The 24,333-nt window shown below is 33.4% G+C and overlaps 1 protein-coding gene across 1 annotated transcript in view; it reads right to left on the bottom strand.

Annotated features, from left to right (window-relative positions):
• Window positions 1–24,008, bottom strand: part of LOC142972919 (uncharacterized) — a 115,475-nt gene extending 91,467 nt beyond the window's left edge. Inside the window, exon 1 of the mRNA XM_076114369.1 lies at window positions 23,684–24,008. The gene's annotated coding sequence lies outside the window, so the exon portion shown is untranslated. The remainder of the gene's footprint in view (window positions 1–23,683) is intronic.
• Between the last annotated feature and the right edge of the window lie 325 nt (window positions 24,009–24,333).

The raw sequence follows: 24,333 nt of genomic DNA on the forward strand, positions 1-24,333 counted from the left end.
AGTATTTTTATTATAAAACCTTAAAAAATATGTAGGAAACATTTACATTGTTATTTTACGTTTCTATAATAAAAATATTCTTTTTCAATTCCTTACGATGGCGCTCAGTAGAGATTTTATTTATTAAAGTTAATGGTATTTGTAATGTCTTTCAAAAGTAGTGTCCACAATGGGCGCAAGGTGGGCAATCCCCTTTGGTAATTAGGATATTATATTGTACGAGCATTGGATATAGTCAAGAAATAATTATACAAATATGAACTAATTTCACTGACGTGTGTCGTACATATTCTAAAACAACATTAATATTATCAGAGTAAACACAAGCTCAACAATATTGGTATACACTATTACTTTCAAGTGTCCAATCATTGTAGTTAATGCTTCGAGCACTTGACCCGCGCTTACACGTTATGAATCACCACTGCAGCCCACTGGATGATATAAAACACACTAAGAACAACGATTAAACTATATTTATCATATTTTATTATAAGCATAATTAACCGATGATTTTAGAGGCTTCGTTAGTTTCTGTGGTATTGTATAGAACTACTTGTTACAATTGTACTAAATAGCTTTTCAATAACTGCGGTCGAGTTTTTCAAGAATTGTTTAAATATTTTTTTCCTACAGTATTGATTTCGAAAATGTACCAGTTGTATTGCTTTAAGGTCGCTTCCTACCAAGACTAGTATAGTCTTGTTTCCATATAGCCAGCAAAACTTTTAAAGCGACGAAAAGGAAGAACCTTTCAATTCTGCCAGTATAATTTTTATAGCTTTCAATATGCATAAAAAATTTGCAAGTTTTAAAGATCGTATCAAGCGGTGTTCGTCTCTGCCTATCCCTAGAATAAAGGCGTAAATGTATGTATGTATGTATGCAAAAAAATGAGCTTTCACACTGGGTATACACTATACCAGGCGTGCTATTAAAAAAATCAAATACCCTCATCATCATAATAATGCCATTAATGTGGTGTATATTTAATTTTATTCCTGCTCTCTCAAGTGAAACGTCTGTGTAGGAAATGTTGGTGTAATCTAATTTACTTTAATTTCCACGAACCTGTTTTCTTAAGGGTTAATATAAATGCTAATGTCCTATGTCTCGCCTTGGTTCATGCGACGCAAGAGACCCACAAAGTAATCGGGATTTATTTTCGCATTGTTACCGTCCATAATTAAATGACCTGAATGTCAACGTTTATCCTAATAACTAGTTTAATTTTATCAACTTTAAGGCTTACTTAGCGCCCCATTATTGTTCGTAAAATTTTATGGACGGCTAAGTGAGTTACGGGGAATTTTGTCTCAGTAATATTGTTACGGTTTAAAGTAAATTGCAAAATCTCTGCTGTAAAGCTGTACTTTTTAAACCTTGTACTGTGACACCAGCTGAAAATAAAAACTTTAATTTTGACTCACAATTGGCAACATACACGTAGGTATAATAATACCGATATGAAATCCTCTTTGTGTAAGTTTTGAAATTAAATATTTAGCAATATTTAAAATTTTAAATGAACTATAATACCATTATATCATTCTACATAATATACATGAAATATTTAATTATTTTCCTTACCTTCCCAATCCAATACGTAATTTTATGACCTGTAGTAAACCAGTTAGACAATGTAGGCATGTTATAACCTGGAAGCTGACACGCTTACTGCGATAACAGCCGACCATGAAACAGGGCATTCTACGGGATTAATATTAAACCGATTATAACGAACTGGCTCCGCATTAGCTGATTACAGATAATACAAACATAACATAGAACAACCAAAGGGTGATTACATTACCACTTATCTAACAAGTTTACCCGTATAGATAAGTACTAAACATGTTTTATAACACTCTCGTTATATTGTAAACGCACTTAATTGTATTTTACGAGCCCTAAAGCTCGCTTCTGCAAACACATCGTTTGATTGGTGCTAAAAGTAATTAGATTTTCAACAGCCTGGTCACAATGTTGAGTAGTGGGTCAGGGTTTTACTACAAGTGCTGGTCTTATACTATCATCAAAAGGACGATTACATAAGAAGTGTATAACGTACATTATCTTACAACCGGCTGGTATAAAAAAGTAAAACTATTAGAAACATTTTGATCCTGGTGCAGTGGTCAAGGTGGGAACTACATTTCTACCAATGCGACCAGAAGTCGTGGATTCGATTTCCACACTTAAAAAAAATAATTGTGCAAATCACATGTAGTTGTTACGCTTCTGGTTGTCTTTGTGTCCGTTGTTTGTATATTTGTAAATATGTATAATGTAATTTGTAAAAAGTCCGCGACACAAGAAGATTTTTTAGTGCAGAGGTAAAAAAAATAATAAAAAAAGAACATGACACAGCCGTTATTGAGCACGCCAACAATGTCATAATAGTCGTTTCAGTCGTTTACAGAGTATATAGAATCAGAACCGGCTTGGAAACCGACACAAACTCTTTTGAATACATTTACCTACCATATAATAAAATGGAGGCGGAAAGGAAAAACGAATACAAAGAACCACGATATTAATCTCCTTCCCTTTCCTAATCTAAAAATGATGGTTATTTCTCATTTCCAGATCACCAAGAACATTTTTTCTACAAATATTCATTAAGTCTACAAGTTTATTAAAACTCGTTTACGAAGTTATACAACTAAATCACACCAAATGTTTACCTATTACAAACCGTATTTACCTCATTATTCAACTTATCGTTTACCTTATTGGTTAACACTCGCATATTAAAAACCAACCAAGAATTATAATAATAAAAGGTTATTTTATTTAAACCAAATAAGTTTTTAACTGCTGGCAAAATTGCGTGACCAAGACAAGTAATTGGAACACGCTGTTTGCAAATATCGATTCATATTTTGTAGAATGCCGACTTACAACACATACTAAGACTTATAGGTACAATACCGGCAAACTGCTGAACCACTCAAGCGACTAAACCCGATATCTTGTTAATGCACAACAAATGTCAACATGTAGCTCTAATACATCGTTATAAGAATATGTGCCGTCGCACAGCTTATGAGGATCATTTTTACTCGGAAATCAGATAGCTACCCTTCAAATAGTACTCAGGAAAGGTACGCGTCACTTTTGTGTACTTAACAGAAATTGATAGTCCACTGCCGTATAACTGGGCCTATTGAGGTGATACCGTACAATGAAATCGGGTCGTGCAATCAACGAAACGAGTCCATTGTGACAAATCCGATACCTCCCTCTCTATTTGATGCATTGAATCCAACATGTTCAAGAAATCATAACTCAAAAATAATATTATACCTTTATAACGTTTTTATTGTCAAATGTTAATACAAAATTTCATCAAACACAACAAAGCTTTTAAAAGTTCGTGTGTAGAATCGCTGATTGTTCTAGCATTCGCCTTCCATTTTCAGTACGTACTCGTTCTGTTTCTTTAATTTATCGGATAAAATCCGAGCGTTGTTCCGTGTGTCTATGTTTATTTACATTTCTCGTTGGCATCATTTTGTGAAGGTTGTTCAGTACAAGATAAAATGTTTTTTCGTCTGTCGAAAGTAAACAGTCACTCACGGTAGTATATTAATTTTACAGTCACGCTTCGTGAAATTTCAAATCGTAGAGGTTAATTTAAAATATGTGGGTTCGTCTGACTAATTGTGTTGTGGTGTTAACCTCAATTGTCCTAATTCCCCGCGGGAACTCTAAATCTTCTTGAAGTATTATTTAACCCAAACATGTTCAAGCGAAGTTAGTTTGTCACTGGTTGAAAGTAATCAAATACTTAATTAGATAATCTCTTAGAGTTTCAACGGAAAAAAATACCTTTTTTTTCTATTAATTCACAGACATAACTAAGTCAGAAGCAACCCTTGTTAAGCAACCCTTGGCGCGGTTATTCCATAGATGGGTGACCGCATAGTGGTATTTGAACTGGGAGTCTCCGTGCTTCGGGGGCACGTTAAAAGTCGGTCCCGGTTGTTATCTACTACGATAACAGTCGTTAAGCCATGTCAAAGGCCTTAGGGCGGCTTGAACAACTTTGACACTAGGTTGACCACTAACCATACGATAAAAAGAAGAAGACTAAGTTGTTCAACATTATCGGAACAAGAGAACATCAGTAAAGACGTAATAAATAGAAACATGAATTAAAGGTGTTGAAACAAGGTAAATAACGCATTATGTGATAATAGCTCATAGTGTTTGCTCACCTTATTTCCTAATACAACTAGCTTCACCTCTTATCTCGACTGTACTACAAACTAGACGTCGTAGTTTCTACTCAAATACTGTCTCTATAAAATGTTTAATTAATGAAATGATGCAGTATGACTTATGAACCTTTGACACTCCATCATCTATACCTAAGAATAATACCCTATTTTATAGCAGGCACCATATAAACTTACGTCAATGCATCTCGACTATTTGATGGGTTTATAAAAACAAAGTACCAACGTAACATTGTAAATGACATTTTTCACAGTATTGTACTTGTTTATTTGATACGTAAAGATTTGGAATCTTGTATATCTCACCGCGTTTCTATTACCAAATACATTTCGACAAATAGCATTTGAAATATCTCCTCGGTTAGATATGTGTACTTATAATGTTTCATGTCAGTAGCGTAGAACAAAAGACTTGAAATAAAAACAAAAGATTGTAAACTAGACTCTCGTAGTACGCCTTTTCATGTTACGACTGTCGTTCAGTCGACTTTACTACTACGACCTAGTTGCTGATATGGCCTATGTTTCCACATCGACCGATAGAAGCCAAAATGACAGGCTGGCATTTCTTTAGGAACAGAATTTCAGTAGCAATTTGCAATAAATCATGCTTCAATCTTCACAAAATTAAACCGCAATTTTCATTTCAACAAATAATAAGTACATCATCGCTACCTTTCTTGGATTTGATACAGAATTGCGTGAAACTTAAACAACTTCGAAGCCAGTCTTGTTAAAGATGAAATCTTCAAAGATAGCGGTAATATTCTCGCCAACGACCAAACTATCGATGATCTTGAGTGTGACATTTAGTACGATATTCTACTTCCAAGCATATCGTTATCGATTCGTGTTTAAGCGAAGTGTCGTCTTGAGTAAAGACACCCTTTACTTGAACTACACAACCCCGTACTACGTTGTACCATCCTCCTACATACATAGTTCTATCGTAATTATATTATTGTAAAACGGTAAACAAACAAGGCGTAATCACGAAACACGCATTGAATTTCGAGGCAATCAACGGTGTCAATCCTCTGAAACGTTATTGTACAGAATATCTCGATGCCTGGGGAAATACATATTCGCTAAATAACGTCGGTAATTTCAAAACACATCGGTGAACTCACGAGTATACGATACAATGAATAGGTGTTCGTGACAAATGCTCACTGATTTTCCGCAGTTATTGATCGAGATGATTGCATTTAGTCTAGTCGTGAGCACTTAAGATAGACTCTTGTTTGAAGGAAAACGATAATATTATAAGTAACAACGTATGAATTAGAATTGTAGATATTCTTATTTCATTTGAAAAAGGTTCGACGTCGCACATCTTCATCAAAGCAAAACTTTTTACTTTGTAACAGACGCCCTAATTTAATAACGCGTAATCTGCTCAAAGCCTAAAACAAATATTTTCTAAATAATTTAAGGGTAAAAAATATACGCAATCGTGGCTGACCCTTTTCCAGTTATTTTAATTTGTGGTAAAACACCTCATGATAATACAACAACATTGTAAATTATATTGAATGGTTAATAGCGCAGTAAACGTTTAGGGACGTTTGTTCATACTTGATTACATTAAACATACATTTTACAAGTTATTACTTTGTTCTTCTGCACGTTTTGTCGAAGTTTCTGTACACTTTACAAAGTTTATAAATTCAAATGTTTTCCCAGTTACGGAGTACTTGAGAGTTTGAGGGGGCGCTGATTATATCCGTTTCCAGAAGGTATTTGAATGTGGAAAAGCGTAACATCAAATCGTGGGGTTCGATTCCCACACGAAACAATTATTTGTCCATAGCGATTAATAATAATAGTTTCGGATCTATTAAATTCGGTTGTATTAGAGCGGGAGGTGTCTAAAAAAACAAAAACTAAACACTACTCTTTAGATTCTAACTCATTCACAAGCTAAATTATTGTGGTCTCACTTGAGATTGAGCCTTTTCTGCCCACATATTAACACACACACATTGTAACTAGTTCTAAGTATTCAGTAATATCGCTTAAAGTTCGAGTAGAGAACTTTTGTTGTCAGTATTTTCCCTTCCAATTTTTCACTCTGTGGCTCCACTGTGTACAGTTTTCATGACAAAGTGTTGGCTTTCTAGCTTGGAATAGAGCCAGCCACTAAATTACGATCTTAGTCTTAATCGAGATTCCAAACTCATTACACAGATACATGGCCCTGACCTACTTTATATCATTTCCAGGTTTCAATTGTGTGGTTTCATCTGAGATTATGGTGTATCACGTTGTGAATATTGATTTGAATACATCATTCATTCGTGATGTTTAAACATAATGTTGGCTTGTCTTCAACAAGGCATAACTTTATATCAAGCATTGCGTTTGTTTTTTTTTTTTAATTTCGCTCAAACCTTGTGTAGGGTTGATCCTTACAAATATACAAAGATCCAAAGTACAAGACAAAAGACTCAATGACCTCTACAAGTAGAGTTAACACCATCACTGAATATAGTCGTAATTATAAGTGTAGCATTATTTAAACGACACCATAATTAGATTTATAATTCTAAATCAGTCATGTTTTCATCTAAACAAACCTTTCTACAATGTAATTTCATCTCGACATTCATAAAGCCTAACTTTGAGGGTAATCACAGCAGTTCGTCGACATCCTTCGACATGTACCGAGCATAAATCTACATAAATCACAGTCGAAAGCCCAATCCCCATGGAGCAGGTGTGGGACCGCCCCGCAAACCCTCAGACCATCATAACTTTTGTTTCTTTATGATAACTCTCTGCCTCTGTGTCGCAGAGGTTTAGGTCGCGACGCTACCATTGCGTCGAGAGGTCGTGATTTCGATTCCCACACGGAATAATTATTTGTTCGATCCACAAATAATTGTTTCGGGTCTGGTTGTACTTTGTGTCCGTTGTCTGTATGTTTGTAAAAGTCTCCGCGACTCAAGCAATTCTTAGTGCGAGAGTTGTCTTCTTAGTATTAGATAAAAACTAGATGACTAACGAAAATATGATTTCAAATAAATACAGAGTATTTCGATACCAGCTTTAGGTATGAACTAATAGAACTTTTAATAAGTCCACTTAAAAATTGCCGTAGCTAGAGTTTTAGTCAGATTTTTAACAATTTATCAAAGTTGTAATGAAAGCAGAATTTCACTAATCAATCAGTATTTTGATCACTTAAAAAGTTTCGTTAATTGTCCTAATTTAGCGAACTTCTAAAGTAAATCGTATCTATAAACTTTTTAAATGTGATTTTAATATGAAAGTCACCTTGAATATACTAGTTAGTTACAGCTAAATCGATGTTATTTCTACGACGTGCGAGTTAGATTGATAAACAGACCCTAAACAGATAAAAATCTTTTTCAATAACATTACGAGGGGCATTATCTGTAACGCTATGGGATTGTGATACTTATATTATTAGAAAACAACAAGTTCCTGTGTCAATAAATCTAAATGGTGATACGTTTGCTTGTAAGACGGAGCAGCTATCCAAAAATATTAGGTCGGGGAAAAAGTCTTTTCGCATTATAGTATGTATGAACTTGTAGTAAAATCTTTTCTGTAGACAAAAAAGGTCGATATTTGGGTACCTCACGAGCTTACTGAAAGAAACCTAATGAACCGTGTACCTACTCATTTCTGATTCTTAAGCCAAAGAGATTTTATTACAAGTTCATACATGCTATAATGCGAAAAAACTTTTTCCCCGACCTAATACATTCCTTCAAGTAAAAGGTACCGATATTTCTGAAGTCCGATGTTACTACATATTTCGAACTATCAGCAATTTTATAAAGGAAAATTGCATAGTACTAGTTATAAATTGTGTGGGACTGTAAGACCCTCGGTTAAAAGCCCCCATGCAACTTAACCAGCTTATGTGGTCATGATCGTTAGGCGCGGTATATCGTTTCGTATAAGCCTTTTTCAAAGACTTCTTTCGTCTTCACTGTTACACAATGGCTATACTTCTTATTATTATATATTTCATATTATTCTTATTATTCTTAACATCACGCTTGTAATATTCGAATTTGTTGCCTGAGTATAAAATACACCCACGTTACACCAATTACATGTAAATCCCATGTAGCAGAAAGCGAACCTATTACCATATATACCTAGCACAATACTTAACTCTAGGCTTCTTATTGAAAACATTCCAAGGATAGAAAACTTTGCCCGGCCCGGAAACCGAACCCGATGAACCATCAGCAATTACAAACACAACAGCCCAGACGACTGTCTACGCAGTCACCTATTTGTTATGTAACAAAAAAATATTTGTAGCTAAACTACACAATAAGAACCCCACTATTCATCCGTGACAGAATATTCTAGAGACCAATAGATAGTTTATAGCCAGTTCGTTTCGGCGCTGGTAATTTATGTTCCTATTTTGTACAAAGATTAAAGATTATTTTATCCTTCGCAAAATTCTATGTTACTTGAATAATTCGACATTGCTCGTACAAATTTTGATGATATTAGTATACTAATTCTTTTCCGTGACCCCGTCCGCGTAACCTATAGAAATACAGATAAAGTTTTAGGTATGACGGAAAAAAACTAGTATTTCTATAGCTAATGAACTTTGTAGTATGTATTCTACATAAAGAACAACACTGTCTAATTGCATCAAAATCCATTCAATAGCGCGATTCGTGTCATGATTCGCGACTTGATAATACCGTCTGTACAGACAGCCAGTATTATCGAGTATTATTGAGTATCAAGTTGGACATTTTATAATGTACTGTACAAATAGTTTCTACGGTGCCCACTAGAGGCGCGGGTCAGACTTTCACGCAACATTTTCGATTAACATTCTTACAGACTTTCGTTCTGCAGATATTCTTATTGACATTATTATTAAATTCTTGTATAGTCTCTCTAAATTTAATAAAATAAAGTCTCAGGCACTCATTTTCTTCAATTAATTAGATTTTAGTTACCTCTAAGCTGCAGTTGTCAAGATAATATTAAACTACGTAAGCTTAGCTTAATTTCTAAAGAGTCCCAGTCAACTGAGATACAATTTAAATTCAGTTTTATTATTCAAAGTTAAAGTGAACCCACGCTTATCATGAAAATAAATTACCACTTAAAATCTCTACGAACTGAAAATAATGCAGTTACTAAAATTATCTTAAATAAATCACAATTATAACATGAGATAAAAATATCTAATGATAAGTTTATCTATGACTTTAATATTATGTTTTACTCTGTTAAATTTATATAAGTAGCGTTTAAGTGCAACGTTTAATATAATTGGTATTAATGAGACTTGCCCTAGAAAGTGCTTTTAGCAAATTAAAATGTTCTTAATCTTGACTTTAAATAACTACGAAACTTTTATGTTTTCACTTTTATTTAACTTAAGTCTCACTTAACAACAAATGAAAAAGTTTGAAGTAAGTACCTAATGCGTTTTGGTCTGACATACAAAAGGTAGGGTTTAAAAACTTAGGTTCTATTGAAAAATTAAAAAATACGCATCTCGTACCCACAACTTTATTATTAAGGTGTCTATTACCTATAGCCAAGTTTTGGTTAGAACTTTACGAACTAAGTTTAATTGTACTGTAAGTTGATAACAGCAATTATTTCTTAGTTCTGCTATACATAAGCTATGTTATAACTCACTACACCACTTGTATTAATACATAAATAAGAGATAATGAACGGTCTATTAGAAATGAATTAATAAACTAGCTCTACCACTATCGACTACCGACAACCGGCTAGCTATCGAAATTTTGACATTTAGAATGTACTGCCAAAATGTATCCTACGACACCCGTCAGAGGCGCTGATTAGATTTTCATACAAAATTTCTCGATGACAGGTCGGTTATCGGTAGTCGATAGTAGTTGTGAATCGAGCTACAGAAATTACAAAATAATAAATTAATACAAACAAGCGACTCTATCGAAAATTATGTATTTAGTTATAATAAATAAAAAACAAATTCAGGCCAAGTGAAGTCAGAGATAGCATTTAGTATGATTTATTCAAAGAAACCTGCGTTTCTTTATCCGTCATTTGTCATTGGGCACAGTAACAAATTTTCATTTAAACGTTATTATTGTTGTTCACGAAATTAATTTAATATCTCTTATAAACGGCCCCTAGTGGTGTTAGTCTTAATTTATTGCCTCTGGCAAATGTTGCTCTACAGTGTTTTATTCGCAAAGGTGGGTTAGATTCTTTATTATCATTTTAAGTGAGAAAGATTTTTGCTTATTCTTAAACAGATTATATTTTATAATAAGTCTATTACGATGCTATTGTCATGAAAAGGTTAGTCTATTAATCTGCACTGTTCTAAGGGAGCTGCAATTATTGTTATTGTTATTCGAATAATACAGAATTAAATAATTATCTATTCAATTAATCATATAATTGGATTTTAAGCGGTGCATCGTAAGTATGTTAGATACGACTAAGTGCCCCAGCTGTGCCCAAAACTCCATTCATATTGCTTAGGGGCTTACGTCGAACGGACTTTGTATTTTACCGTCTTTACAATTCCTATCATCAGCTTCAAAAAATCTATAATTAAAACTATTCTAAGTAACTTTCTGCATAGCTACAATAAGTTAATTTTATTATAATCAAACTTTCAGTTTTTATCAGCTGAATAAAAAAACATTTATTAAAAAGCTATACTAAGATGTGACATGTAGGCTTTATTTCTTTCATTCTCTTCACTTAAGATTTAATGTAATCACTTTATAAGTTTACTTAGAACTCTCATATAATGATCAAAGAAACTACGAAAACAGAGTGCAAAGTTTGAAAATCTAAGTCTTAAATAACTTGTTAAGCAATCCTCACTTTAGGTACCCGTATCTTGAACATACTTTTGCAGCACATAATGATATAAATTTTGAACAAATAACGAATGAAAAATCTAGAAGAGAATACGGGTCCAATTAAAAATATTGTATAAAGATGCTTCAAAGTGCCTATTCTAATAGTAGTAGTATAATCGTAGCAAACTTTGAAACAACAAATTGAATTGTTGTATATTATCTAGAGCAAATAGTTTTTAAGACTTCATAATAAATAATCTAGATAGGTTTAATTATACCGTGTAGCGCACAAGGTAAAACATATAAACATAAAACAAAAATAATAACTGTGAGTAAATTCAAATGAGGAAAACCGAAACGCACGTATTCTAAGAAGTTTTTAAACGTCTGGCTACTAGATTATGAATTAGCAAAACTATCTAAAAGTAACTGTTTCTAACTACGTTATTCTAAAATATTCTAAAATAAGGGTCATAAAATTGTGAATATTTAATAAACATTGAATGTTCCCGATATTTGTGAATCAAGGTAATCGGGCCGAGTGAGCCGCCTGTTTGTCTGGCTTACATAAAATATGAACGGTTCCATTCATCGGCCACAACACACTTTGATAACTGATATTACGCACGAACACCCGAACTTCGTTATCTAATCTGCAAATGTCAGGATCAAAATATTTTTAATTTTGTTAATAGATGCGGTTCTGAACCTCGTAACGAATGCAGCTGACTCACCCCCAGTTTCTGTGGTACATTTAGCGGTAGTTTATCTATTCAATAGTGTTAAAACTCCGATAAACTACCGCTAAATGTACTCAGAAACCGGGGGTTAATGTAGTGAGCAAAAAGATGGTTGAGACTTTTAATTGATTATTGATAAAGTTATGACATTTGCTTAATGAACGTGACAGCACATTAACTGAATAATACAATCATCAGACCGTACAAGAGTTCAAAATAGTTTTCTTAAGAGTAGTATAAATTCCAATTACTAAAAAAAAGGAAATATCACTATCGAATTTTCAATTTCAATAAAAAAAAATTGCATCGACGAATACATATTTGTCTCGGCGTTGTCATAAATTCAGTAGGTTATTGGCATTGGTCATATGAAGTTGCATTCCCTTGCCCAATATAAAATCTAATTTACTACCTTTTAAGTCAAGAACGAAGCTATAATTTTCACTCACGTACTCGTTCCGCTCGTTTTATCCGATGTTAAATATTTACCTTTTCCATTATTAGATACAATGAGATAAGAGCATATAAGAACGTACAATCACTATAGAACAAACAAAAATTTACAATTAAAAATTATATGAATAATGAAGACGATTATTAATTGCAAGTTAAGGCAATAAGAATTTTAATGCAATGCAAAATAAAAATATAGGTACTGAATCATTTGATGAAAAGGAGAACAATGCATTGCCAAGTCAATGTAACCATTAATAAGTAATATTTACGTGAACGTTTTTCACATTGATATTTTTTTTGTATTTTGTTTAATTTGCATGAGAATCTTTAATATTTAATTAAATAACAAATCCACCTCATAAATTCGGTTGTGCTAATTCAACTTGTCTATTATATTATATTAGTTAAATAATTTTATCTAACACCGCATAATATGGATAATAACACACACAAAGTTACTTTACGGCAGACCACGCTCAGTGGTCGCAACCGCAAGACCGTTCAAACAATAACAAACCCTCAAACATTCCAAATTCCAGAGAGATAAAAATGTGTTGGCAACAGGATTTCGCTTCGATTCGTCGCGTACTCTGAATACATAATCGTTTTCCAAGCTAGTATCCGCTTACTTATTTGAGTTTTTGCAAAAATTTCCTTTAACTTCGCTTGTTAGTTAATTGGGGTCCAATCTCGTTACGGTCCGCTCCCACATTTATTGTAACGCTATGTGAAAATGCCTTATAACCCACTTACATACTTAAACGTGCCTGGGAAATTTCCATATTTGCGAAACAGCACCTGTTCGCATGTTATTATACTATGATATTAATATTTTCATGATAAAGGCAATATCTAAGAGAGGAAGGAAGTTTAGTGTCCATGAAAAACTAGTCATACATGATAACAGGGAATGTTACCGTACAACTTTTTGTGTAAGTAATTTTCTTCCACGTTCTTTCGAAAGAAGCAAAAACAAACCCATTTCGCTTTCAATATATATTTTATATAAATCTCATTCGGCTAAACAAATAGCGTTTCCATTATCCATTCTAACATAAAATTTTACTATTTTTATTTTACGATATACCTCACATATCGGCTGCACAAAATAGATTTTGTTTTTAAAGGTTTACTTTGAATAGTTTGAGTAAATCGTTTTCCGCGATACAATTTGAATTATTTATGTACCTGTTTACCTTCGGGCAATCAAATGTAATCCTACAGAAGACACATAGTCAGAATAGACATTTGTGGTCATTCATGGTATTAATAAATTAGATTCCAAATAAGTACGATTCAACATTCACGTGATTTTTACAGTGAAACTGTTGTGATTCGAATTGATTCAGTATAATCAACTTTCCGCGCAAATAGAAAGGATAGTCGGTAGAGAACAACGAGTTATAACACTTTATAAGAAGGTCGATAGTTAAAAAGATACTTAGTTTAAACTTGTACCAGAATATTTCATGACAAGTTTTTATGAGTAGTTTAAAATTATGAAGGCTTTAAAAGTATTACAACTTTGTTGTAAGAATTAAATTATTTTTACATTATAAGCTGCTTAATTTTTGTATATTGTATAAAAATGGTTTTATTGTAATTCAGATTACTTATAATTAATTGAACTGTTTATTTCATTAAATTAAAGTATGAACAAAATTTATTTATTTGTGTATTTCATTTTGTACAAAAACTACCTACCTAGGTATAGTGGAATTATAAAGTTTTCCTTACAAACAACATTCATATCCAATACACTAATTACAAAAGTTCTTTACCACATTCTTCATAAATAAACGTTAATTCACTTGCCTACTGCATAAAATTATTGCTATGAATAAAGCCTTGATGCCTTAAAGCAGGAAACAGAGAAGTCAGTTGTCGGAGTTGACAATAGTAAAATCTTCAGGAACTTAGTTAAATATGTAGCGAGAATAAAGGTTGTTTTATGAGAACAATCAAGCTCTGTTCGCGAGAACTTGTATAATACACGTTAACACGTTCCCTGCCCGCGACGCGTATGTGCGTTCTACAAAACGCACATACGCATCAGGGGCAGCGAACGTGTTAATAGGACTGCAGGTTGCTCGAGTGCTATAGTCCGTTAACACAGTAGAGAGTCTTGGCATAAACGATTTACTAAGAATAATCTAGATTATCCATACTAATATTATAAATGCGAAAGTAACTCTGTCTGTCTGTTACTCAATCACGCCTAAACTACTGAACCAATTTACATGAAATTTGGTATGGAGATATTTTGATACCCGAGAAAGGACATAGGCTACTTTTTACCCCGGATTATGACACATTCCTAAGGGAAAATGGCGGACGAAGTCGTGGGTAAAAGCTAGTAATAAATAACTGCATCTCAATAGCCCCCGCCAGCGACAAACCTTGCTCACAAGGCTCTCTACTTAGTTGTTGGCCTACAGTGAAAGCACTCTAAGCGTTGTTTAATTTGCCGTGCTTCAGTCTCAACAAACCTGGAATGTACTAAGTTTCGTGACAGGTTTTAACGGATCCCGAAAAGCAAAGTTCGCCTTCTACAAACTGGATTACGCTTTAAATGTTTCCACGAAAACGTTAAACGGTTGAACCTTTTATTTTAAGCAAATATTACTTTAGATTCGGGACTGGATTGACTCAATAGGAATTTTAAAAGTTGGAATACTTTTGAAATACCCATAAAGTCCATTTGTGTAATTCAAATTAGAGTTACAATAAATTAACTTATGGCATGGTAGCATTCTATATCTATCATATTAATTATTTGGTATTATTGCGTTAAATTGTTCTTGGTTCCTATATTGAGTTTCTTGGACAAAAAAGGCAGAAAGACGATAACAAACGACAGGCCAGTATTAATTTAGGGTAAAATAATATTAATTAAAATTTATTCTCAAAACATTTTGCAACTCCAACTTCCGTGTTTACAAATTCGCTTGTCTGGTTTAGTGACTATTTATTGTTTCGGCTTACTCCCATCGGATTTAAGTTGACAAAGTCATAAAGAGACAAATGATCACCGTTGACCGTTGGACTGTAGTCCATTTGGTGATTCAAACTATTTTTATTACGATGCAATGGGGAATAACACTGGGCAACGGAATATATTTGTAACGTATAACTTCAAAAACTTCATACAACGGTACTAAATGGACCATTTTCCCATAAAACTCCCTTGGATAACCTGTAAAAAAACTCAGTATATAACCCCTGAGTCTAATCGCAAAGGAATCATCTCCAATCATTTCTCAATATAAAGCTGTCGATACCACTGTATAACAGTGTCTCAAGTAGTTCATCGACCTTTCAGATCCAAAATTGTGTACGCTATTCTTATACGCTAAAACGGAGAGACAAAACATTCAATGCTATTACGGATTTGTGAATAAGAAGCTTAGTTCTCATATCATTCTTTGTAATAAATAAGCAAATAGTTAATTACATACCTCCTTTATCTGACATGTGAATATCGACGGAGCGAATAAAAGGAAAACAAACGGAAATGACGTTCCATTCCTCTTGCCCACCATACGAACACGTTGAAAATATAATTACAAGAATGAATGTAGGCTTACACGTAGCTTAGTTGTGTATGAGTGAGTATAGAATATTAGTACAAAAGAACCGTGCTTTAGCCGTGTACCTAATGATATTGGAGAACGTTGACTACCCTTTGATGTTTAGTAATACTTTGTTATAAAATACGTGATTATGTTGCTAGACTAAGCTTCATAAATTCAGCTTCTATTACAATAGCTTAGTGGCTGTAGCGCATTAATTATCTAGGAACCCAAGCACGAGATAACTAGGAATCTAATAATAGATTCTTTTATTTTATTAATTCAATGACATTTTTACATAGCTACTTCCGTAAGTATAATTATACAAAAGTACTATTCAGTCGCTCAAAACTTTTGTATTCAACATGAATGATTCTAAATAATGTAATTCAAAGAAAACTGAACCTCTCTTTTGTTAGAAACATAATACAACAAAACAACGTTATTTTTATAAAAATATAAATCTAAGGCCGTACTAGAACTGCCATGCTGTTTCCTGGGAGATATAAAATCAGCGCACCTTCCCTCTGATATTATGAAGTCGAGAGACAACAGGCTCTTTTACTTATTTTTAATTAAAACGTATATAACCGTGGTTTATATCCTTATTACACGCTTTCTAAGAATTTAAGACCGTTCTAGTTCTTTGAAAGCTTAGATACTTACAACTATGTATATTCCGAAGGCCTTTATAACGTAAATATATATGACGTTACATAATTTGATCTAAATCACAGTTTTTATTCTGTGTACAATACTTTTTTGGGTATTAGCCGACGATATTCAGTCATCCAAACCAAATAGTGTTCATGTAATCAAAGAATTTTGTTTTCAAAGACATCTCGAATAGGATTTACTGTGAAATAAATGCTAGTGAATATAGAGTACTCTACGCTCCTAAAGATGACTGGCAGTTATTATCTGCCTTAAAGGGTTTATAAGAGCGAAAGTTCCATATTGATCCGATAAGCCATTTTTTCTGAATCTCCGTTGCAAGATGGTGGGTCGTTTCACATAAAATAGCTTATTTTTACGAGATCGGGAGATGTGAAATTATAAATTATTCATTCAGACAGTGACAAGTTGCTAACCTTTGTTCACCCTTTGTTTTGTAAACTTTATGTTGACACCGGATGGTGTTATATGGAAAGTTGAGGTTCTACGTCCCTTTGAAACAATGCGTTTTTAGGGAATCTTGTTAACAAGATTATCTTCACATATTTATCTACTAGCAACACATGAAACATTATATATCTAAGTTACAAGTAATAGAAGTTTTACTCTTTATCATATGCTTAATATGATAATCACAAGTAAATCATTAATGTAAATTGAGTCATATCCGGTCTTTAAATTGAATAAAAATGTTTTAAACGAGTAAAATACCTACAATACAAACAACGGACATAAATGACTTTGTAGCAATAATAAAAAGCTTCTTTCAACGCTAAACATAGTTCACAGACTTATAAAGGACTTTATAAAACTAAAAAAATATTAACAACGCGCCATATAAAAAGCGTCATCAAATTACAGCAAATTATGTTATAAACTTCTAACGGCAAGCCTTTTCTTAATTCCCTTTTTTAATTGTGGCATTTTACGTTGACTTGAGGTAAAAATTGAATTTCTTTGCCTCTTAAAACCTCTTTTAAGTCTTGTCACTAAAGCATTTACAAATGGAACAAGCAGTAATACTAGTCAAGTGCCTTTTATGGAGGTGAAAGTAATCGGTATCAATGTCGCTCCATAGGTCACGGCAATCTGCATAAAAAGAACACATGCTCATTATGTAATTAATATTGTAACACATATTTAAATATCTCGACGGTAAGACAATGCACGTGACAATGTTTGGTTTTAATATGTTCTGCGAGCACTTTCAGCTAGAAAAGACTAATAAGTATAATAGCTAGATTAGGTTGCTAAAGGACTATACCATTTCTCTTAAATAATGTTGAACAGTACCTATATGTTTCATATTATGTAACACCATGCGATACAAATGATTGCGCTTGCGTCATTCAAAATATCGAATATGGAAATAAATGTTCAAGATGTATGAGACTGACAGCCATCTCCCTCATTCGAAAGTCAAGTCATGTATTATGTGCTCTCCGAATCACGGAGAAATCCAACTTGCGAACAATTTTTCCTGAATTTTTGCATACCGTAACAGTAAAACAACGCCGTTTATATAAACCTAATGCCGAAAAACCATCAAGCTTTCATTTTTAATTTATTTAAAAAAACAATCTGAGTAAAAGGTCCCTAATAAAATCTGAAGCAGTATTCAGATTGAGTTTTCACTTTTAGTCGTATCCAACACTTTATCTAATGACGATGTGCGTTAATGTACCCCCAATTAATTCCATTAATACCATTACTACCTTAATTGCATTACGTATCCATTTTAGCTTGAAAACAGATTGAACAACTTTGATGTTCCTTTTAACACAGATTAAAATATATGAAACCTGAACTTAGTTCATCAACTACAAACATTATTTCGTTCAAAGTTTTGCTATCTGCGTCCGTACGAACTCTCACTTAACTATGCATAAATATACATATTAATTACGTGTGACATATTTGTGTTAGTGTTATGTGCGGCTACGCTTTACACACATTTTCTCATATAAAGTTCTATGACTACGGGTTGTACGTTGAGTAAAGCTATTACGATTTGATTAGACGTGTGGTGTCCGCTAATGTACTTGTACTAAAGTTTATTATCGTGTTTTGTTATTTGAGGAAAACCAAAGTGATAAAATGACAGCGCGTTGTTTTATTTGTATTATTTTACGCATGTTTTTATCCTTGTTTTCAACAGTCCTCAATAGACCCCGTGCGACTATTAATGTCTGTAATTTATCCTTAACTAAGATAAACTTCACAAGTTTGCACTAACCTATGACTAGCCTACATATAAACGTAAATCTGAATAAAGTTATGAATAATGTTCTATCGCATTATTCAAAAACTGCAAACACACGGCCACAGAGGCCTCTTATATTCCAGGAAATAACATTTTATTCAAATAGAACCTAACAACGCGCAATTTGAGAAAAATAGGCGGGTATTAAAGGAAAATAAAATTTGTAGAGCGTGCTGGCAATTTGTAGCTGTTTGTAAGCATTGCAATCTTGAAATTGGTTACTTTAGTACCCAACGTAGTACCAAACAACTCGACGAACAAACATATTCACGTTTTTATCGTGAAAGCTTTTCTTATCCCGTAATGGGGAAAGCGTGACCAAGATTTCGTACCTTTTTCATGGTTATTCACGCCCTACATTTTGTCTGAAAAGTACATCAAAGAGTTTATACAGGGTGGAGACTACTAATAATCATTTACATATGTATGTGAATTAAATAAAAAAAAGAATACCGTAAACGTATTAACAAAAGCATTTAGACTACGTTTTGAATATTCTGTTTCAATTCTTAATTTCCCTCTACAATAATTTATTACAGACTAATTATTAAAATTAACACTCCTAAAGCGATCATTAAAATTCATTAGACACGATGTCCCCAACCGATAATAATTATTCTACAATACTTAATTAATTAACACTTTTAGGTCAAATAGTCTATCGAAAGCCCAGAGGTACTTTGAACAAAATTTACGACTCTTTACCGAAAACTACTAGAAATAAGTCAAATAAAACACTCTAGAGTAGACTTAATGTCTTACTTACATCCCTTTTGAACATATTGCCTTTTAGATGTCATAAACCATGACTGAAAAAGAAGTTATTATAACTGAAAATAACAATTTTAATATGTTTATATAACTGAAAAAGTAGTAATTATAGTTATTATCCTCATAAGAACGCACACTTTCATACTATTTTATAATAATATCTCAATATAACGCAACTATAGAAAATTTTGGGACTAACATTCTGGCAATCAGACTTGGGCATCTAGGCGAGAGAGTCTCTCGTCAGCGAACTTTTACTAAGTAGGTATTTATAAGCAAATCTCAGCTAGTTCTCGGTAGCATTATGAGAAATGTAGAAGATTGGGAACTCAGGACAATTCCACGACACGTGTATTCGTAAAGCGACCTTAAAACGTACAATTGATCAATAAATTAGACTTAACGCTTTATGTCTTTGGACAACAATATAGGCGTAAATTCGTCTAATCTTCAAGACTCAGACGTACGCAAACTAAGTACATTTCAGTAGATAAGGATCGTGAAAGGCAATATAATTTAATTATTTTTCCCTCACAGACTTTCGTGAAAATAAAAGCTTTTACTTTTGCCACCAAAATTTACATGAATAATGAGGAAGTTAAGTTAGTATTGAATTGTAAATAATTTAATAATACCTAGTAAGGTACGATGTAGGTACGTAATTACGTATATTCAATATGATGGAAAACAACAATGTTGTTGGAAACTTTTTCCAACCTCAATTTGGTTCACAAGGGAGCCCATTGTCAGACCTTCATCATGACGTGATGTGTTACCTTGCAAATTAACGTCTGGAGTGAGTTACTATGCTTTGCTAAAATAACACAGTCGACAGCTGGCTTACCTTAAAATATAAAGGGTTTTTTTTACGAAATATTCGCAACATACGTCCAATTAATTAAATTTACGCCCGCGGCGACCGCCATTTAAGTGAATTTTAATGAAATGCATGACAAAAAGTTTAAATACCGCAAATAACACTCACTTAAGTGCGTAACACCTTGGTGATAAAATTTCTCACAATTAAATATTTATAATATTCGCTGAGTTATTGTGTTGGGATATATCAAATAAATTGAAATTAACAATCGTGATGTAATGTAACCTTATACCGGTCAAACTTTTTAATTCAAAGTAAAAAATAAAATGAAAGCGCCAAATAACTTTAACTAGCACTTTGTATTCTATCGATTGCAAATACCCTTAAAACGGATTGATAGGAAACATGAGCACTTTAGACGTTACTTGGAAAATAATAGCCATTTTTCGAAAACAATTTTGGCCCATATAGCCCTCTTTACTCCTATCTTCTAGCAACCAACACTTTAAAATAAATGACGTCCGTGATCCCAATTCACAAGGCCTTTCTTAAATTCATACAGCGATAACACAAAAACACGGATTCCTTTCATGTAACGTTATTGTGATCGCGTTATTTATATGATCATAAAATCTCTGGAGCAATTTATTTACCTTCAATAAACAACATCTTGATGATTCAGCTTAAACGTCAAATTACGTCAGTGGTACTACAAAAGCCGTTCAGTTACTGTTTAGTGAATAAACATTACTATGTAAATAAGTATAGGTTGAAATATACGTCTAACGTCACCAGACCGTATAACTTTATCTAGTCAACTCATTTTTACACCGTGTGGGCTTGTCTAAAACAGAAATATCTATATGAAAACTTTGTTCCCACCGACTACTGAGCTCTCACTTACCTAATATCTCTATGCTATGTGGCACTCTAAAGGTCAATTCAATAAAGCGAAAAGTGATCTAAAGAAGAGCACCATAATGATATTTCACAAGCAGTGCCTGACAGTAATATTTTACGTCTCGCTGCATGGCACATTATCACCACTTAGATGATTTTTTAAGGACGCCATCTCACTGTCAATGTCGTTTACAAAATGAAAGAACTGCGCTAAAATAAACTGATAGCTCTTACATGCTCGAGAGTTAAAGCTGGATTATGAATGAAAATATGTTTTTGATCGATTACGTAAATTGCTTTTGCATCGGAAACATTGGATTGAAAATAAAGATAAACGAAAAATATGTTCCATCCGCTTAAACGAAAGTAATAAAATGTATAGTAACACGGATGTTTATTCATTGGAACGCTTATATATTTTATTTTTTTGTTTGTGTATTACCGAAATTCTCCGTACAAACAAGTATGATTTTTTTATTTGACTATATCGATACCAGTCATGTAGCAACTATCCCACACTAGATTTAATAAACTTTTTTAACTCCATTTTTATTTGTCAATGATTTATGTAAGTGCTATTGGCATACCTTTACCTACATACGGCCGTTTGTTCACTCAGGTTGCCAAATATCCGGCAGCCTGAGATTGTCGGGGAGAGAATGAAAATCGAACACACCTACTCATACTAGAGAGAGCGTTTGTTTGGTGTACCGTCTGCACACGTTAAGATAGCGGAAATAGTCTTCACAACTTTCCTACCGCAACCTGTACGTTGCAGATGGAAATACACTAATACGTGTTCAATCGACCTCTAACCTAACCCATTTCAGCTGCCCTGTACATCCCCTTTCTATATAAACCTATTAGTCCTAACCTCTGGCTCCAAAACGTCGATCACCTCTTGTTTACTAAACCAAGAACCTATACAGAGAGCAATTTGTCACTTGATCCGACGAATTTGTAGACAGAAGCACTTCGGAACAACTGTAATCGCGTTCAATATTTGATATTAATATCTCCGAGCGATCAAATAACTTAGCCTACAATTGAAAAGGTGCTTCCACAAACTTTTAGATTGGTTTACATAAATCTGAGTGTCAAAACTTATATGACTCTCTCGAAGAAAATAATGTTAGAAGATTAATTAATTTTGTTAATAAAGGCTCTAATGAATTAGTAGAGGTGAGACGTTGTCCTGGTTTTTGTGATTGCGTTTTAACTCTTAATTAAACTTTCGAATCACCTCAATTTTTTACAGCGTTTTCGGCAATTTGTTTTATTTAGAAAACTTCTTTTAAATCTTAGGATTAGGAACAAGGCCCTTGTCTTAACCTTACAACACTATTATTTTGTTCCTTGTATATAATATAAATTAACCTATCACGCTGTTTGATGGATGGCGTTTTCCTATTGCCCACAAAAAAAACAACCGTGCTCTTATGAGATAAATTGATATGGCATCCAATCTCAAAATTTGAATGATATTATTTTTAAGATTTTGTATTAAGAATGTTATTCCAATTTCAATGCAATACATAAACTCTCTTTTCAATATTTGTTTACCACACAGTGATCTAATTTAGATCTAAGAATTTACAATTAAGAAATAGAAATTAGTTTATAAACTACAGGGAAAACTGATCTTGCGATATACCTATCAATTGTAGAAGGGCTACTTCTATTCGTTAACATCACTCGTCATCTATAACAGAAATCAATATAGTTCATAAACTATTACTTGGAATTTCAGAGAGCGGTGTCGGATCTGTATAACAAGCTGTCACTCATTTTGTGAGAAAGGAAATGGATATATGAAATTCCTATCTCCCGGAACATACTTTTAAATTAATTCTGGAGGTATCAAACCGATTTTCTAGGAATCGTTAGGATTCGTAGTATGGACTTTGATTACAAATCTGGGAAGGATAAGACTGCTAGGTTGGATGCTTGATGTTATGGTACAAAATCTGCATACATTAGGATTTTATTCGTTTCAAAATATATGTAGATGCAGCCACATATCAGCTGACCTTTAAAAAATAGCCAGCAATCACTTTTAACAATTGTCGCAATTAAACTACTCAAGGTAGTATAGGAAATATGATCCGATAGATCTATAGGTATTTCCGATAAATTCTACCACGAATAAAAATATTTTCTGCAGTGTAGAATCATGCCAATTTTCGATCCAAACATGCGTACGTCAAGAACACATGTTTCGTGGATAAATATAATCACATTACGCTCGTAATTTATTACTTTGAAGATAGAGTAATCTTATGTCAGCACGGCTGCGTAAATTAAATTAATTTATCACAATGAATTTCTGTATGAAAGAATTTCTTAGTAATGAGAAATCTCATTAAGGAATAAAAGAGTTCTTAATTAAAGAACAGTGATACTCACCTTTTGTCTAAGTTTTAAGTATCAACACAAACTCAACACAAACAGGTCACAATCATCACATGCTTGTAAAACCAATACAAGAAATTATATTGACTCAAACATTTATCACTAGAATGATGACATACAGTTCGCACTTAGTTTTCAACTTACGAAAACTCACTTTAAAACTTCAGTAAATTAACTCAAACATTCCTAAACGATGCAGGGAGGTTTTTTATTCGTAGATTAGCACGGGTTGGTATTTAGTATTGCAAGGGGTCGGGACGTGCTACGGTCGTAGCGCGTAGCGGCAATCGGCGGCGCGTCGAGCGTGGAGGCACGAGGACATGCGAGACGCGACTGGCTTGCAGCTACGAACGACGCCTGAAAACACCTCTATACCTACATAACTAAACACAAGTACATAGCTATTGTAACTCGCGTCTGTAAACACAACCGCTCCGTGCCATAGCGTGTCGACTTATCACAACAATCATTGATAACTATCATATATGACTGCATAATAACTACGGCTTTGTGTCGCTGTGGAATACGTTCCTAAAACTATTTTTGTGTACATGTGTACTAGAACTACAATGCAAATAGCGACAACAATGCTAATGGTTAAGTCAAAAGTCGTTGGTGACTTGTGCAACATTGTATTTTTACTC

This window comes from Anticarsia gemmatalis, chromosome 5 (genome assembly GCF_050436995.1).
Source record: "Anticarsia gemmatalis isolate Benzon Research Colony breed Stoneville strain chromosome 5, ilAntGemm2 primary, whole genome shotgun sequence".
NCBI lineage: Eukaryota > Metazoa > Arthropoda > Insecta > Lepidoptera > Erebidae > Anticarsia > Anticarsia gemmatalis.